Source organism: Monomorium pharaonis, chromosome 2, assembly GCF_013373865.1.
Source record: "Monomorium pharaonis isolate MP-MQ-018 chromosome 2, ASM1337386v2, whole genome shotgun sequence".
NCBI classification, from domain to species: Eukaryota; Metazoa; Arthropoda; class Insecta; order Hymenoptera; family Formicidae; genus Monomorium; species Monomorium pharaonis.
Genome location: NC_050468.1, coordinates 33,340,443 through 33,359,153, shown reverse-complemented (window position 1 = coordinate 33,359,153; position 18,711 = coordinate 33,340,443). Strand labels below are relative to the sequence as shown.

General features: G+C 35.7%; 1 protein-coding gene and 1 long non-coding RNA gene across 11 annotated transcripts in view; one reads left to right on the top strand and one right to left on the bottom strand.

Annotated features, from left to right (window-relative positions):
* Positions 1-18,711, top strand: part of LOC105837761 (hormone receptor 4) — a 181,622-nt gene that overhangs the window by 128,192 nt on the left and 34,719 nt on the right. The window contains exon 1 of one of the 8 annotated variants that reach the window (XM_036282633.1): positions 6,711-6,856. The exons of the other annotated variants lie outside the window; for them this stretch is intronic. The gene's annotated coding sequence lies outside the window, so the exon portion shown is untranslated. Of the gene's footprint in view, positions 1-6,710; positions 6,857-18,711 lie in introns of those variants that run through there. 8 annotated transcript variants of the gene reach the window in all.
* The window catches only part of LOC105837762, a 167,923-nt gene that overhangs the window by 125,449 nt on the left and 23,763 nt on the right, over positions 1-18,711 (bottom strand). The gene's annotated exons all lie outside the window — the stretch shown is intronic.

The following is an 18,711-nucleotide window of genomic DNA, read 5'->3' as shown; positions in this document are numbered from 1 at the left end:
CTTTTTGTTGTGTACAAATGACATATATTAATGAAGAGCTCTATCGCGTATTAAAAAGATATTGTAAGCGATTCAAAATTGGTAAAGTGCACAATTTTGGTTAAACTTATCAGATTCAACGTACTCCGTATCGACTTGTTATTCTGGTCTCACATGTCTCCTTTTGCATTTATGTCTCAAGAAGAGATTAAAATACGACTAGTATACTTCTCTTCTGCTTCTTTCAGACGTTCTGAGATTCTCTGGCACAGAACACTCGTTGCCACTTCGGGAAACTGAAATTTTAGTTACGAACCGTCTCTGACCTTTGACCTACTAAATGAGATAAGATCTAAAATTTCAGCTGAGCTAGCTAAGCTGCTCATTTGCAGATCATAATCTAGTAAAGAGGCAATTTCTAAAAGGAATAATATGTTGTAAGATGTACGGTCGTTTCTAGCACACCATCTTTGTAATTGCAACATGTGTCAAAACTTTGCAAAAGAATGTCAAAAATGGAAAAAATAGTTTAACTGCTGTTTTGTTCGAATCTAATCAAACACAGGATAATTTAAAGAAAATTGTAAAAAATAAAAATTTTTACAAAAAAAATCTTGTATTAAGTATCGAAATAATTAAAGTGTTACAGAAAAAAAAATCTCGAACAGAATAAGACGAGTTGTTTCTTAGTATATTCATATGACTATTATACATAAAAATACATTAATGAAAAATTGTCTTTTGTACGCAGAAAAATTTAGCTACACATATAGATACAGATTTGAAAATAATTTTGTTGGACTGTCAAAATAATTGTGTAGAAAACTCAAAAAGTTTCGACATTTTCGTAACCAATTTGTGGCACAATTATTTTGATGGCCTGACAAAATTATTTTCAGATTTATATCTCAATGTTTAGACATTTCAGCGAAACTATTCTTTCCATGTAAATTTAGTTACCGCTACATAAAAGTACTTCGTTTATTGTTTTGTAAGCCGTCGCAGGTGACTTGATTTCGTTCATAATAAAATAAATATAAAGAAATATGCGCAAAGATACAATATAAACTACGCGTAACGGCCGAGAGAGAACGAGAGTAATGTTGTCCTACAAAGTGCCGACTAGTCACCGATAAAATAAACAGCCCGTTACATTTCTAAATTACTCCGGACGAGCCGAAAAAGCTCGTCATCCATTCAAGCAACAGCATAGATGATCGTACTCGGAGCGCGAGAATCTGACCCCGAAAACGCGGCGTCACCGCCGCAATTTCCACTTAACTAGTAATAATCGCGTTGCCGATTATAACCGGCTAGATCCCGACCTATAGAGGCCACGTCCATAGAAAACAGATAACGACTCAGCGGAATCTTCTTCTCCTCGCGCCTCGACCTATACCAATCTAAAACTAAATATACACTTGTCTACAATCATGAATGCCGAGTATGCACTGATTCGTGCACAGATTTTGACGAGTTCTTAGACCAGCTGATCTCGCGCTGATCTAATTTTTTAACACGTTTGTTTTTTCTAAATTGAATACTATGTATAATCGTATAACGTATATTTTCAGCTTAATATTAAATAAGCCTCTTTAATATGAAATGAATTTTTTATCAAGTCGAATATCTAATACGGAGCTTCGGCACTTGGTTATATACTGAATTCTACGGTATACAAGAATGTGTTTATTATTGATTGCAATGATAGACAAATTATAGTCTGCGGCGAATGATATTGCAAGTAGTATCAATAAGTACTCAGATAAGGATTTCGACATCGATCAACCTACAGATTCTTGTAATTAATAATGTTTTCGATTTATATTCGTATATATTCGCATCGTGAATAACTTGAATGCGATAAAAACGAATTATCACGATCTCATAATTATCTCAATATGAAAGTAAAATATGAAAATGTTTAATATCATTACAGAAACACACTGAAGTAATAAGTAAAGCAAGTTAAAATTAATTAATTTTAAAATTAATTTTATAAAAATGCACGGAACAGAAATAGCTTTATTTATTATAAATATTACTCATGGGCGTTATTTAATCCCGAAGACTTCCGTTTCAGAATAAGATATAGACAAACGTGACGTTGATTATCGACATTGTCTTAAGAAAATATCACGATATGAGTAGCACTGTTTATCATCAATACATCTTATACGTCAAGAATATACATTACGATATCGAGAAAATGGCACAAATAACTCTAAAGGGTGTGAAAATGCTTTATTCGTGTGTAATGAGAGATATTTATCTCTATTTAGTTTTCCGTGTAAAAATAATAACACTATTACATAAAAAGATAAATTTACATATTTAAACGTGCAGTTTAACACGAGAGATTATTTTTACGCGAGAGACTAAATCGCATACATAAATAAAGTATGTTTTGTACTTGAATTTGCAGTGTGACATAAAGAATTTTTATTATATAATTTACAAAAATGTGCGCGTGTGAAATAAATTTTAAATTATATTAAATTATATTAAGTTATATTTAAATTATGTTAAGAAAACTAAATTATATATCTTCCAGCAATTGATTTCAATCAATTTTTACATATATGTTTAAAGATATACTTTAAGACATTTTTGCAAAAAAAGTTTAAACTTGCTCTTATTCTTATATATAAACAATATAAAAAATAATTAATTTTATATGTGCATTTTTTAATTAAATTATCTGTCGTCTGACTTAAAAAAAATATTATAAATACTCGAAACTAAAAGAACAAAAATATATTTTTTTTTGTATATTTATGAATATGCAATCAATTTATCATTTTGAAGAACAATAGGATTGTTATTTCGTATCTCGTACATACTTTAAATTTCTTATGTTCCGATTGCTAATTAGACATAAATACAGTGGCAAAGTTGCTCAAAAGATGATCGAAACGTCTCTTGACTAATTTCTTTAGATAAAATTCTTTTTTCTGAAGTAGCAGGATCGTGAACGATTGCAAATTACAATAAATGCCATCTCAAGAATCCCCAATGACGTCATTTGACCCTGACACGTGCAACGACGAATACCGGTATCCGAATACGCGTTCATCATGAAAAGGAAAGGAAAAGGAGAGAGAGACAGAAAGAGAGAGGGAGAGAGAGAGAGGAAGAGAAAGAGAAACGCAATCGGAAGGTGCATGACACTGCCGGTTCATGACTCGCTCCGTCAGCATATCAAAAAGATTTAATGACTCACGAGAAGTGCATCACACGATAATCGCATTATCATCGATATTGGCGAATCCTCGATCAACTAAAGAGCGACTCTCGATAATGTTATTTCTTTAGTAGCGATCACTGATACGCTATCGAATTGTAAGAATTTATTGTTCATGTGGCATCCGAGAACTGAAATCATTACCTAATATGGTCAACATATCAAGGGTTTTTTCACGATCTCTTTATTGAACAAGACTCCAAAAAAAAAAAAAAAAACTAAGAATTCGCGATTATTCGTGGAGAAAGCCAGTGGAAAATAGTCGTTAATTTAGGCGATTTAGATCTTCAATTTTATCTTGATTTCTGTCTTATTTTATATTAAAATATCTATTTGAAATAAAAAGGAATAGATTTTGACACTTTAATGTTAGCTTATTTATAAAAATTGCTAAATATTCGATCACTTAGGGGCTGCACATAATAAAAGCAATAAAGAATAAAGAATAAAAAAGGAATAGTTGAATAAGAAATTTTATACGTTTTCCTTATTCAACATATCAACTGTTCTCTATTTTCTGTTCTCTATTCCATTTATGCGCAGCCCCTTATAACAGAAACATTCGTGCTACCGACGTACGTTTGAAAGAACAACTTCAACATCTTATACGTTCACGATTCTCCTACAAAATCACGATTCTCAATATCACCTTATGTATTCTGTATAAGGATCGAATAAGATTACGGTACTACTGCTGTGTTAAGGGTTCTCTGTAATGTAACTTCTCTGTACGTTACGTAAAATTATTATTATCGACAAGACCGTCGAAAGAGAGCATCGATTTTATCGAACCCGTGTTACGACCAACGAAATCGTAAGACGTAAAGATGATTGTTTATCGCGGATAATGTATGGTGAATGTAGACTCACAATGTCGACACTCCGTTAAGGTCGACTCTCATGGACACTTTACGGCCTCAAAGAGCTCTCGTGAGAAATCATCATCGCGATATTAGCGGCAGCCAAGCTTAATTGAGCAAGAAAAATTATGAAGATCACGGTCCTAAGAGTCAATAATCAAATACATCTAAAATAGTTAAAAAAAAAAAAAAACGAAAAATATTGACGTTCCTCGGATTTACGAAATTTCATTAATATCTTATTCTTTTCAAACTCGAATATATTATTTTAAGCTTTTCGTGTAGAGATAAGGAAGCTTTAAAAGACTTTTGTATGCATATTTAAGCTTAAATGCAGCAATCAGCATTTATGATATTTATATGGATAAACGCGTTCATTTAAATCACATGAAACGTGCGTTCTAATCATCATGCGTTAAGATACACACAAACGATCCGACGATTAATATTATTGGTGCACGCAATAAGACTTGTTGCGCTACTTTTTTTTTGCAAAAACGACGCGATTCTGCAAGAAGAAAATCCTGTTTTTAAAATACTAACCATTAACACAATATTTCATAATAATATATCGTATTTTCGTATTACTCGACGATAAATTTTATGAGGCTACTTAAAGTACTTTATAATTGGCTTAGGCATCAATGTTCTTGAAGTTGAGACAAATTTTTCTACACGATCGATATATCATGAATAATATTTGCTTCTTCGAACGAGGTAACGATAAAAATAGCGCGCCATTGGGAAAACAATGCGGAAAACGTTGTTGGCGCGTAGATTCGTCCGCGAAAATGAAGATTGCAGGCCTCCGCGCGCCTATTGGCGACTGTTTTTCGAGGCTGCCCGTTTTGTTGACACACTGTTCTCCGCTAGCTTCTAGGAGCCGTGCCATCGAATGTCAACGTAAACGAGGGAACGAGGAAACGTGTATGAGGGGCCGATATGTTGGCCGCGTTCTTCTAGAAACTGCGGATTCTGTATCCGCGATGGAGAGACCTTGTGCGCGCCTATTCGCGTTACGCAAACCGTTGCGCTATGATTTATATCCGAAGCATATCTAATGCTTCTCAATTTTATTAGCGCTCAAAATTATTTACGAAAATACGCTCTTCCTAGAATATACACAATATGACGATTGTTTGCTAAATATTGAACGCACATGTATTTCATCCTGTGTTTCATATTCAACAAGTTTCATTACAATTTGAAATAAAATGAGAAAAATGTTGCATTATGTTGCGAAGATATGTCATATTTTTAAAACGTTTTGATTCTATAATGCTAAATACAATATAGCTAAAAGTTGTCAAAATGTTAAAAAATGCGAGCTTCTTTAGTCTCTTTTTTTCTAATCAATGATAATTTTGGTCCTGAAATCAGCTGTAAAGAACGAAACTTAGTTTATAATGATTTATACAGCGAAATGATCACATTTGCTCACAGTTTTGGTAAATTACTTTTAAATGAGTAGGTGTAAGATTCAAAAAAGCATTTATTAAAATTTTATTAGTACTTGCAAGAAATTTGATTTAATTTGTAATGCTACTTACTCGTCAAGTTTGCAAATAAATACTACAAAACGCGATTTTACACAAATAAAGAATAACTTTGGAACCAATAAGAGAATTGATTTTACGCAGATATTCAATCCTAACAATAGAACAATCTATCGAATTTTCATATTTCCAGTAATGCTTTAAGATGTAATACATCCTTAAACTATCTGCAGCATTTGTGTCTCGACGAATTGGTAAATTTTATTTATTAGGTTATATCTAAAAGTTTCATAATTTACAGTTCACAAGTCGCTAGATCGGATCTGAAATTTTAAATGCGTCTTTCTCCCTCGGAGCACGAGTTTCGTTTGCCGCCGTGTCAATCGTAACGTATCTTAACGAGCACCGCTAACGAGCAACCCTATCGAGAATCGTACCGGCGCGACACGTAAGCTCGCGCAAGCTCTTGCCGCGGGTCGCGATCGTGGGGCGATAATGACCGGTGATTTTTCAGGGATCTCGCGGCACCGTTTATTTATCGACCACGGTCGACACTGATCCCGGGAGAGAAACGCCTTTCAATTCCTCGCGCGCCGTTCGCGCGCGGAGGCACTCAAGTTCAGAGCTACACTGACGCAACTCCGTCGTCGCACAAGGTATCGATGGTTGAGGAAATTGCGAAGGTTAAAGGCCAAAAGACTGCGGGATTCAATAGCGATCGAGGGCCTCGTGTAATACAGGACTCTCTACTACTTCGTAATTATTTCGTCTATAACGTCGAATTATTTTCTTATTACAAATGGCCGAGCGGGCTTCTAGAAATTAAGCTCTGATAATGGGAATATATAAGAGAAAATTCTCCTTTCCTCGTCATATTTTCTTCTCGTGGACCGTTTATCTTAATAAAATTTCGAAAGGTAACTGTTTCGATATTTCATTTCAATGAAAGATTAATCGCAAGGGAAATTATGCTGCTTTCCCTATTTACCGAAATGCTTAGGAGAAAAGAGGCACTAACTGATCGAAGCACTGTAAGCGCGTGCGCGAGCGCGCGCGCACACGTACATAAGGTGCACACGTTGGCGGTGCATGCCTCCTGCCGGTGTGATTGACATTAGTAAGTATGCCATGGCCGACCGCTCACGGCGTGTGCTGGTACGAACGACTGCAGCACTGCCCACACCGCCACGTACAAATGCACCGGCCGTGTAGCGATTCTACCGCACACGCTCCATCCTTCTAGACGCGCTTAGGAAAATTCTCGGAAAATCACGTCGGTGAGTTTCCGCTTGTCGATGGAAAATCAATTCACGGCGTATTGTTGACGTCCGCGCGGCAACCTGCCTCGCCGGATCTCAAAATCTACACGCAGCGGCATTCTCATGCTAAGAAAAGCGGTTACTTTTTTTCTAGTTTCCCTCTTTTATGTAACGGTTATATTTGCAAAGAGTATCTTGATGATAGTACGTCTGAAAATATTATCATTCATTGACTTGAAACAAGTAATGTTTACTTAAAATATATTCCTTCTGTTTTACACAGAGAAAAATATGTACTCGAGTTAAATAAATACCACTTGTTTCAAATAATTTGTAAGCTCGTTAAAAGCATCAAATTTATTCAAACTGTATTCTGAATTGTAATAATTTAATTCTTCAATCAAGAATATTAAGTTTAAGTAAAGATTCGATTTACCTATCATTTTTACCTTTCTTCGACGCCAATTTTACAATATTTTTCGAAAAGGTATAAATTCCTCTTTTAAGTATATGATAATGAGTTTTTCTAAGATTTGTGACAAGTACATTTTAAAACTACTATCAAGAAAATAATATTTGTTGCAGATAATCATTACTTACGTACGTCAGAAGAAAAAAGTGAAATAAGTAAACAGAATAATTACTTTTCTTCAGCAGTAAAATTTAATGTTCTTATGTATATTTATATTATAAATTATATTATGTTATATAATCTCAAAATCTCTGCTTGTGCAAAATTTTTCATGCACAATCATCATTTTAATAAATTTCAGTGTTTTAATCGAGATTATAGTAATTTTCATACAGACATGATAATTTATATTGATTTGTACAATTACCTTCAATAATGGAATAACAATTGTGAGATACAATTTTGTATACCAATTTGATAGTTTACAAACTAATCATAATATAAAAAATCTGAATTTGGAAGAAAAGATACGACGTACAGCTGAATAATGAATAAAATTGCAACATGATACACAAAATAATTGATTATATTATATATTTAACAAAAACATGTAAGAACAGATAAAAACGAAATTATAGATCATATATATTCTAACAAAATCTAGCTGATACCAATCTAAGAGAAAAAGTCTATTCTTATATGGAATTTATTAATTTTATATCAAGATGATAATCAATCCGTTATGTAATTATTTCGGAATACTGTAACACAATAGCTGAAAACTGTTCAAAAGATTCTACGCATCTGCGTTAAAGTTTCGTAATGCCATGCTCACAAACAGGTTTCGGCGAAAGTCCTTGAAAAAATTATGTTCTCGAATAATTATTAACGGTTCATTTTTATGCAACTATTTGAAGCGAGAGATAGCGCAAAGTATCGATCCTTAGATAGCAATTTATATCTATTATTTCTGTTATTCTCTATTGTGATATATGTTATATAAAATTAAATTAGCGCATTTTTTTTGCTAGTCTACTTTATCATTCATTAAAGATACAGTTTGTTTGACAAAAATACGTTTGATATACATAACTGGAAAACTTGTTATGATGAATTTATTATAACGAATTGAAACAATACATACTTATTACTTGAATATCTTGTTCTATTTATATAAAAATTGCAATGTTTAATTATTAACAATTCATTACCTCCATTATCAACAATTGCATCTTCGAGGTATATTATCCATTAATTTTATTTATTTTAATTTTATGATATTCTTGAGATAAAAATCTCTAGATCAATTAAATTTATCGAAACAACTTCGACTGATGGAACATGCTCAAAAGAAAGCTTCATTGAAAAAAATTACATTGTTCGCAGGCCAAATTTTCTTACGCTTAAGCAATTCTTTTTTCGACATGTTTTTCAGACAATCGGAGATTTCTCAAATACAAAATACGCTCTTTTGTCACTAAGGTCAAATGATAACTGAGGCTTTCTTTACAAAGCATTTTGGGGGAAGGCTTCTTCTATTTGTTTCCTTGCTCCCGTTGAAATTTTCTATCTAACGATTTACAGATAAAAGTTTTGTCAGACACACTCTTATTAAACAGACTGTAAAACAACTGTAGAATGATAAAAAAAAGAATATTAAATGCGTTCTGAATACAGACCTTTTCTACGGTATGTTTTACATTACGTTAAATCTATAAATCTATTACGTGTTAATCTTACACTACAAGATATCAATCTTAATACCTTTATTTATTTATCAATGACCGTAATAACGAAAAAATACAGATGAATATTTGGTGTAAGGATGTCAAAATATACCGGTTTAAAATTTCACTAAAAAATTGATAAATTATTTCTGTTTTATAACAAAAATTAATATATTTTAGTTTCTTGAATTTCGATTTCTCCGAAATAAGAAAATACGAGATTGGTGTCCGGTTTGGTACTTGATTGGTTCGCATGTGCAAAGATTCCACCTCCGAGAATTTCACGGGCCCATCTCACGATACCGGAGCCGGTATATTCGCACGAATTGCACGGCAATAAAGATCAGCGCGTGTGTGACGTAATGTAACCCTGTTCGTCGAAGGACACGGTTTTCACCGAGTTCGATCTTCCTGTAAGATGATATCAGTTTGCTAAAAACCGGTATATCTGCACAGTGCAGTAAGAGAAATGACGGGAAAAAGAGGATATTTTAAAATAAATTCCCCGTAATTTAACAACAGTGAAATCATAGTAGTAACCATTAGAAACTGAAGTGCATACATAATAAATTATTAAGAATTATATCACATTTTTCAAAATAAAAACAATAAAACAGATTTTGAAATAATATTTGAAAAAAATATATATATAAACAAAAGATGAAACGGAAGAAACGTTTGTTAATTCTTAAGATAATGAATTTTTGATCTCTACATATATCAATGTAAACTTTATACAAAAACATTTTAAAAGGTGTTTGCTAATTTCATTAATATGTATCGTCTGAAATGTACTATGCATATCAATTTTACGATTTCACGTGGATCGAGCGAATAACTTTACGAGACCCGACGAGAAAAATCAGTAACACAGAAAGATGATTTGTCAGCTATGATGAGATAGCATAAAGTCCTGCTCCTTTACTTTTACTTTCAAAGAAGTATTCGCCCGTCCATCTAGGTCGCTACTGCTTCCGCGCTTGCCGAGGGCAGGCCCGAAACTTTCATCAGTGACTTTCGTTACTTTCTTATCGGATAAAAGTGAAACACCCGGCGGCCCGGCTGCACGTGTCTCTCTTTCACTCGGAGTCACGATGGTCCATCTTCCGCGAGGACGGGGACGCTGCACGGCCGATTATCGCGTAAGAGTCGCGCCATCGAGAGTGAAATCGCAATAAGAAAAAATTGATTCGAAAGTACTCGTCGCGAGTGTTGTTTCCATATTCGGAACTTTAGCTCTCTATAGTTCAGGATTCAGGATTCAGGCCATGCGATCATTTGTACGATGCGAAAATACACTTGTTCAAATGGTACTAGAATGAAGATAATACTATATTAATAAAAATAATAATAATAATAGTCCAAAGTCAATAATAATGGTTCGGAATAATAAAAACAAACCAAAGGGCTAACGAATCAACTCAAGATTTTAGTACTTATCATATATGTATAATAATAACAGTATATTGCTAAATACGTCAGCTAGAATACAAGAAAACGAATGAATAAATAGTAACAAAAACGCATCAACAAAGGCAGGAAAGGCTACAACAATGTTGATTTAAAGACCCCCCCCCTCACACACGCACACGCACACATATATATAATTTAGGAATAACAAAATTAAAAGAAAAAAAACCTTTATATTAAATAAATATCGAATAAATATTCAAAACAGACGAAACTATCAATTCTATAACAAAATGTCAAATTAGAATTTTTCTATTATCCTACCGAAATTTTGATTATCCAAATTTCTGAATATATTCAGACAGAGAATCCGCTTTACAAAGCTCTATATTTCTTGAGATCACGACGAACCAAAAGGGATGTAAAGATGTAATAAGGATCAATTGTGTCTAATATACCTGTGTCGATTGATGATTCGCATAGAGTCGCGATCATATAAAATTATACCGGTTCCTCGGCATAACTTCAACTTCACGGAAGTTTTATCGTGTTCTGCCATCCTTGACCTTCGTTCTTTTCAGGTATTTTCAATAACGTATAAATTTGCCTTCAGACTTTGTTGTTCTCATTCATCAGCTGACATAAAAAAAATTATCATGAAGAATTGCATTTGTTTTTGTCATAATTCTAGTTGAGATCATCGTTTCAAAAATAAAGATCAGAATACCCTTTCCGTTTTTGTTAAGAATTATCTGCACACATAACAAATCTATTATCTCATATGTGCTAGATATGTTACGTCGCGCGGCGCGCACGAGTTACGAAAAATCTTATTGCACTTATTGCGATCAAATAATTTCGATATTTTTTTATTATTCTATATTTCAAGTGTCCTTTTCCTAAAGAAGAGAGAAGAACTTCGTAATCCGACATCCAATAGTGGGGCGTCATCCTAATTTTTCAAACGTATCGCTCGCCAATTTACATCGCGTCCTCTCAAATGTCCAAAGCGCCGACATCAACATGATTCATCGATGTCGGTCCCGAAAGAAGAGAAAGTCTCCGAGGTCTTTTTTATCCTCGTTAATCCCGTTAGCGCCGTCGTCATTCACGTAAAGATAACGCCGATCGTAAAGCGATCGTAAAGCGATCGTAAATCGATCTAATCGCCGATCCCGGTACGAAATTTTCATTCCTCTCTCCCGTTGTTCCGAGCAAAACTCGTGAAAACTGCAAACGATTCTCCCGAAGAATCGCCGATCGATCGTTTCTCGCGAGAAGCGCCCGAGAGAGTGAAAGTTCCTGTGACGTGAACACGCACGTACGCACGTACGTACGCACGCGTGTCAGTTTTTTGGCATTGGGCGTTGGGATTGGAGGGCCTCGCTTGGTATCGAGGTCACCGGTACCACCACTACCGAACCGCGGCGGCGGATCCACGACTTTGGCTGATCGCATGGCCCGTACGCTCTCGCGACCGGCTGCCCCAAAAAGTTTGGGCCGCGCGACGCGTTCACATCGCGCTCCTCCGCGCGCCGCCGTCGCGTCGTCGTCTTCCGGATCCCTTTACTATCGCGCGCGTGATCCTCCGGAATCGTTCCTTCGTTTCGATAATCCGAGAGTGTAGTACGCTGTCTTCCTTCAATCGACTCTAATCTTGCGATTCCGTCGAAATGTGCGAGAAATCGAAGGGCGTGCGCAAAGTACCGCGATCCGTTTCGCGACGTTATGTGTGACGAGTATACTCGTGTGAATCCTTGAAAAGATCTCGAGTGGACAACTCATGGATCCATCACGTTTGATTGGTGCGTGACTGTGATTGGAGGAGATACTGGAAACGCGAGAGGCATCGGCTCTGCCCGGAGGAAGTTTCTATGGTTCTTCGCTTGACTTTACTCTGAATCACCACCGCACGACAATATCATGTGCGCGAAGATGAGTGTCCTTCAAGGCCGGCACTCTTCCGTGTGCGCGAAGATGAGTGTCCTCCAAGGTAGGACCACATTTTGCTCCTGCAAACGTGGTGATTCTAGCTGAAGCGCTTCACTCGCGAGCCCCGCAAAGAATAAACAGTGCGGACAACTGGCATTTATATGAAATCTCAAACGCGTACGCGTTCACGTCAAATTAGACAAAGGCAAATTTGTTGAAGACTACTCTCACAGAGGAGTACTCTTATCGCGTTGTTTTTACAATGTCCTATACACGATAAAGTTCACACACAACGGTCATTCATAGAGATGACGGAGTCATGCGACATTTCCAGTAGATATGCCTACAAGTACTGTATCAAATTACATTTGCATCAGTGAAACGGGATCGGGACTTTCTCTACTATGAGATCTGAATCGTTGACCGACATAAAATTCATCCTAACAAATACCAATTTTGAACGAGGTGAACCCTGACTATTTTGTTGAAACGCGATTCTACCGCGAACTATAATAACATTCGGATATTTATTACATATTACATATTATATAGTAATTCTGAAAGTGCATGAAGTTTAATAATCCATAAACAATTTTATTAGCAAGAAAATCATACCTCACGAAAAAAAATGAATATAAAATATAGAATGCATTTTTATTACACGGTAATTATCTTATGCTGTATAGATGTATAAGTTTTTAAACAAATAAAGATCAACTTTCAAGGTTCATTAAGATTTGATCGAATTTGATAGCAGCCCCCTATTTATACACATTACAATAAATCTATATATAATACATTTATAAGGAACAATTGCTTCTGATTTCGTGACTTCAATCATCTATACATTCTATACAGTATCTTTGCTCCTCGCTGAAAAGGCGAGTTTCGTGTATATAATCGGGGGGTGCCATTCGCATCAGCAGCCCCAAGTTGTCCATTTCGCGCGCGGAAACTGTTTAAGTAGAAACCCAGCGACCGGTAACGAGACAAGTTCTGCTGGAATTGATTTTCGAGGTGCAAAGAGGTATCAGTTCGTCGGCGTCCCCGTCGTCGGGTCAATAACACCGCGACACGATTTCACAATTGCACGCTTCGCTAATTACAAATCACAATTGCGTCGATCCGCGCTGGCGGCGGCGGCGTGTCGACGCGGAATGCGCGAAAAAGCGCTCTATGCCGTCGCCGCCGCCGCCGCCGCCGCTTCCGCGTTCGTTTCCGTTCAACGACAAGAGACTTGAGAGCGAAACTGATACCTCGTCGCCGACGCCCCATTAACGCCCAAACATTGGCTCGCGAAGTTAATCGCGCGTTTGTCGGCTTAAAAAAAAAATAGATCTCACTTGTCCCTCTCGTTTCTCGAGCAACGAAACTCCGTGCGCTTCACGAGAAACGTGTCCCCCCGCGCTCGCCGCAGAAATAATCTACTCCGTGATTATTCCGATTAGGGAGGATAGCGTATGAGACGAATATCTCGGCATGATTTTCGATAGTATGTACAAGAATTGTCCAATACATTAATTCCCATATCCGTTCATCCGTATAATGGCCGATACGATTTTATCCAATCGGCGCGATGTAGTAGGCAGTGTAGGAGTGTACACACTCGGAGTCGAAGGAAACAAAAAGAATCAATCCGAAATTCTGCCTCAAAGCGTACCCATCTTCGCCATGTTTTCTCCGACGGATTACACGCGATCGCTATCCCCGATACGTTGCGCAATCGATTTCGCCGAGGTTGGTGGGAACGTCGCACGAACTTTTGCTCTAGATTGCAACAGAGCGAGGGACGAACTTGACTGCGAGATCGTTAAAATTTATTTACGATGTGTGTTGCAAGGGAAAAAGAAAAAGTTAAAGTCAAATCGTATTTTTAAAATAAAACATTTAAAAAATGAATTGCAAAATATACCGCTAGCTCTATTTTCTTTCGGAGTTAATTTTTGTTAAGAGTTTCTCCTTTTTATCAATCGAAGATCATAAATGCCTCAGTATTTCCCAAATCGACAGCGTTAAAATTGATCTATGATGTGTGCCGCAAAGAGAAAGAAAAATTAAAATGAAATTAATTTTGAAAATAAAACATAAAAATGCATTGCAAAACGTAGCTCGCGTCTCTTCTCTCTCGAAATTTTTTTTTTTTAGAATTCCTCCTTTTTGGCAATCGGAGATCATGAATCCCTTGATATTTCCGAGTATCAAAGAAACTTCTTTGTTTTACCAAACCTTACCTTCCCAGAAAATTTCGAAAGCTATTCGTTTACAGAGAACTGCACTTAGGTCGGTATTTTGCATTGCAAGTGTCGCAACGTACATAAATTCGCGGACTTGCCGTACAGGCAAAAAATTGCGATTTTTCACGAACATTAACGTAGTTTGCCACCGCGGCCTTCCTGTATTGTCGTAACTGCCATCGCATTGACAGATGCGCCCCGCAATCCGTGTTGCAATCCGTGCATCGTGTCGTTCCAACGGAATTACGAATTGTTCGCATCGCCGCTCGGTCCTAACTCGTCACGGGGGAGGGGGGGGAGGGAAGATATGAATCACGTCTTGTGTTATAATATTATTTAAAAAATAAATCACGCCTTGACACGAATGCATCTCGGCGCTTAGCCTTCGTACACCGTAACCACACCTATTTGTTTTTTTTTTTAATTTAATGAAATTTTTGTTTTGTTTTTATACGCTGCAATTCGTACATATCAAGTTGGATTAGTTCAATTTATACAGTTTTATTACATTGGTTTTATTATACATATATTCAAGCATTGTATGAAGCAAAAAATTATAAAACAGCAAAGTAGTGTATATGATTCAAAACGCGCATCGAGATATGTAGTGTTGTTAAATATAAAATCAAATATAAATTGGATTGTTTTACAAAAATATTACTACGCAAAAAAAATTTTTTCGAACATTTTTCGCAGAGAAATATTCTACTTTAAATATACATTAATATTTTATGACTTTCGCCTTATATGAAAAAAATATTATAGTTCATATATTTTAAAATTTATATTTTGTGTATAAAAATTTATTTTTTTACTATTAAAAAAATATATTTATATAACAATATAAAATACACACTAAACACTATTTTTAAAATATGACTATTCTAACATTTTAATCTTACATAGGAGTTAGACTCTAAAGTCCTTCTTTATGTCAGTGCCGAAATTTCATGATGAATCATCGTACTGCTCTTTAAATTACTACGCTTTGTAGCTAACTCAGCATAAGACTCAAAGAAAGTCGGAAAGTGACTAAACGAATAAAAGAGAGATAAGTAATCGCGCTGCGTTCGCAACTTCCGTAATGTCGAATCGGCGAACCGTATCGCACTCCGACCGATTCGACGCGATCGACATTGATCTCTGCAAAGTTCGACATGTTGTACTGCTTTTAAATCTCAAAGAATCGAACAGTTTCTCGACATAAGTAATACAAATAGCATTATCTATTTTCGTTTCGTTCATTGCATTACGAAAAAAAAAAAAATAGCATTGTTTCTAACTCTATAACTCGTAAAAGGTTACAATTTATTCCCGTTTTGTAAATAGTAATTGTTATCAATTTGGAATTGAATGTTAGAACAAAAAAGTATAAACTTTTATTACGTCAGTTGTCTCTACGAACATAGAAATTATCGTTGGAAAAATATTCTATCCCGGTCGACGACGTTAGAAACCTCATAAATGCGATTACGAACGGTGCTACTTCCGCTCGAAAAGAAAAGAAAGAAGAAGGCGAACACTTTTCAGCGAAGTTCCGTTAAATCGCGCATTTACGACGGCGTCATGGAAGAGGAACGAGCGAAATGGATCTCGATCCTTTACCGTGGCGCGCGCTCGCTCGCTCGCTCGTCGCGCTTATGACACAACACGGTAGAGTTTGCCATAGGAAAAGTAAGGTAAGGCCAGTGCTATAATAGAAACTTTCACTACGGAGGTTCAACGTACCGAGCCACTGACTCTCACTGGCCGTTCTCACTGCTTACCCGAGCATCTGACACACACATACCGGGTGTCTCCGTTTCCCTGTGCAATTCGCCGCGGTTCCCTCCCCGCTCCCTTCTCTCAGAACAAATTGCGAGACAATATCTCTGCTGTTCCGCAGACGGTGCTCTATTGTCGCGTAAACGCAAAGGAGAGAGAAACCTCTCGACGATTCCCCGCGTGGCCAAGCGCGTGGATTCTTTTCAACCGCGGCGGAAGTTAACGGAAATAAACGTCATTGCCGTATTCATCCTTGTATCAAGAACTTTCCTGCAAAGTTTGAGTTTTAAGCAAAACCGACTGAGATAACGCAATACGGAATAGGCGAGAGGGGAAGAGAAATTGATAGTTGTGTCCCTCTGTGTTTATTTCTGCGTAATATCATATTTCACTATTCATATATACCTTTATATCTTTTAACCAAGTTACACGATATTACTAGTTTTAACAGCGGTATCCAAATTTCTGCTCTGTTTAGTTACTGTGTATAATTATTAATCAAATTTTTTATTTAAAATTTTGGAGTTGATAATTGGCCGAAAATTTTATTTGTTAAAATCTTACACATACGCTATCATTTCATTATTATTTATACAATTACAAATAATTTCCTACACATAAAATTCCGCGATAGATATTTGAAAGACTGAAAAAGATCATATTTTTAAAGATTTTTAAATATATTTTTGAATTGGTAATTTACTGTTGCATTTACTTTGCATGATAAATGCTTGCGGAAGCAGAGACTTATTCGATCGTTTGTCGATCATCAAAAAAAGAAAGATGAAGAATATCGAGATTGGATTCTAACAGAGCAGCTGGCTCTACATTGTGACAACGACACAAAGTGATCAGGAATCTGACCTTTTAAATAGCGAATTGAGTCGTCGATGTAATATATCAACGAAACATCTGTTAACGCAACAGCAATAAAATATTTTTTTGTTCTTATTTATATAAATCAAATTTGCAATAATTGTGATGAGATAAAATACCTGTGTGTAATACTTTTATAAAAATATTATACATAATATTATTTTTTTAAGATTAAAATAATATATCGAAGATAATGATATATTTTGTTGAATAAAAAATGTTTATTAAGCAAATAATTTGCTATAAATTTTATAAATGTAAATTTCATCGATAAAATTATTTCGTTTTAGCCACAATGCGAACCAAAAGAAATATGATTTAAAATAACGTCGCAGAATCTACGATACATCGGTGCTTTATCTCAGATAGCGTTTTGATCTGTTAACATGTCAATGTTGACACTGCATACCAGGTCATCGCACGGATTTTCATTAGCGCTAACTCCGTTAAGGAATAAAACACTATGTATGATGACCCCTTTTCGCCGATAAGAAATTTTAAGGTATGCTAAAAGACGAGACATTGTCGTTATCCATGTGGGTCTGCTTAGATAAGTGGTAATTTATCTTTCCACATAACGGTGCCATATGAGAACAGATAAGATTATATTCACTGGACTGGACTATGTATACTTTCATGGCAACTCGAATATTTTTATGTGCGAAAAAAAAAACATGAATGAAATATAAAAATAAGACATGATATAACAAATAAAGAAATAATGCGAATAAAATATACATCTCGTGCAACATATATATATTCTCCACTGCATTAGCTCCATCAAGTAGTCTTTCTTGTTTAAGGTTTCTTTCTTATGAGAATTCTCTTCCATTAGATGAATATGTCTCTTTATTGCAATTTAAAAAGCTGCTACTGCTGTATATAATACAGAAGCATAAAAAATAAAATCTTGTAACTATTCTTATAAATTCTTCAGGTTTAATTTTTAATTATTTTTTTCTAAACAATGTATATATGTGTCGTGTAGAACCAGAAACTCAAGAGCTGAAGATTTATGGTAAAGTAAGATATCTCTCGCCCCCCTTTTTTTTCTTAACTTGACGAGAAATCGCAAAATTTCTTGTCTTTACGAAACGTCTTTTAACCCTTCAATTCTAAAATCGAGACTATTACATGAGTGTACATATGTGTGTTCGGTTATTGCAACCAAGAATTTGATTATACCGTCGTGCAGGGACTATTAGCGACACGGTATCCTCCGATGAAAACCGTGACAGAAAAGGAAGAGAGAGACTATCGTCTAGGATATACGGAGAAGCGGACACGAGTAAAGTGGGGGGAGGGAGTTGTAGACCTAGGATGTCATAGCGTGGGAGAGTCACTTTCACCATCCGCGGTCCCCATATAGAGGTAAAATCTAAGCTATATAGAAAATTAGATGTTTGCTTCACAAACAGACACGAGATTGACTTTTGAACGATTTTAAATTGTCAAAGAGTTTTTTTTATCGAGAGCCATTCGCGTTTTTCATGTCGACAAAATAATTTTAATCGTACG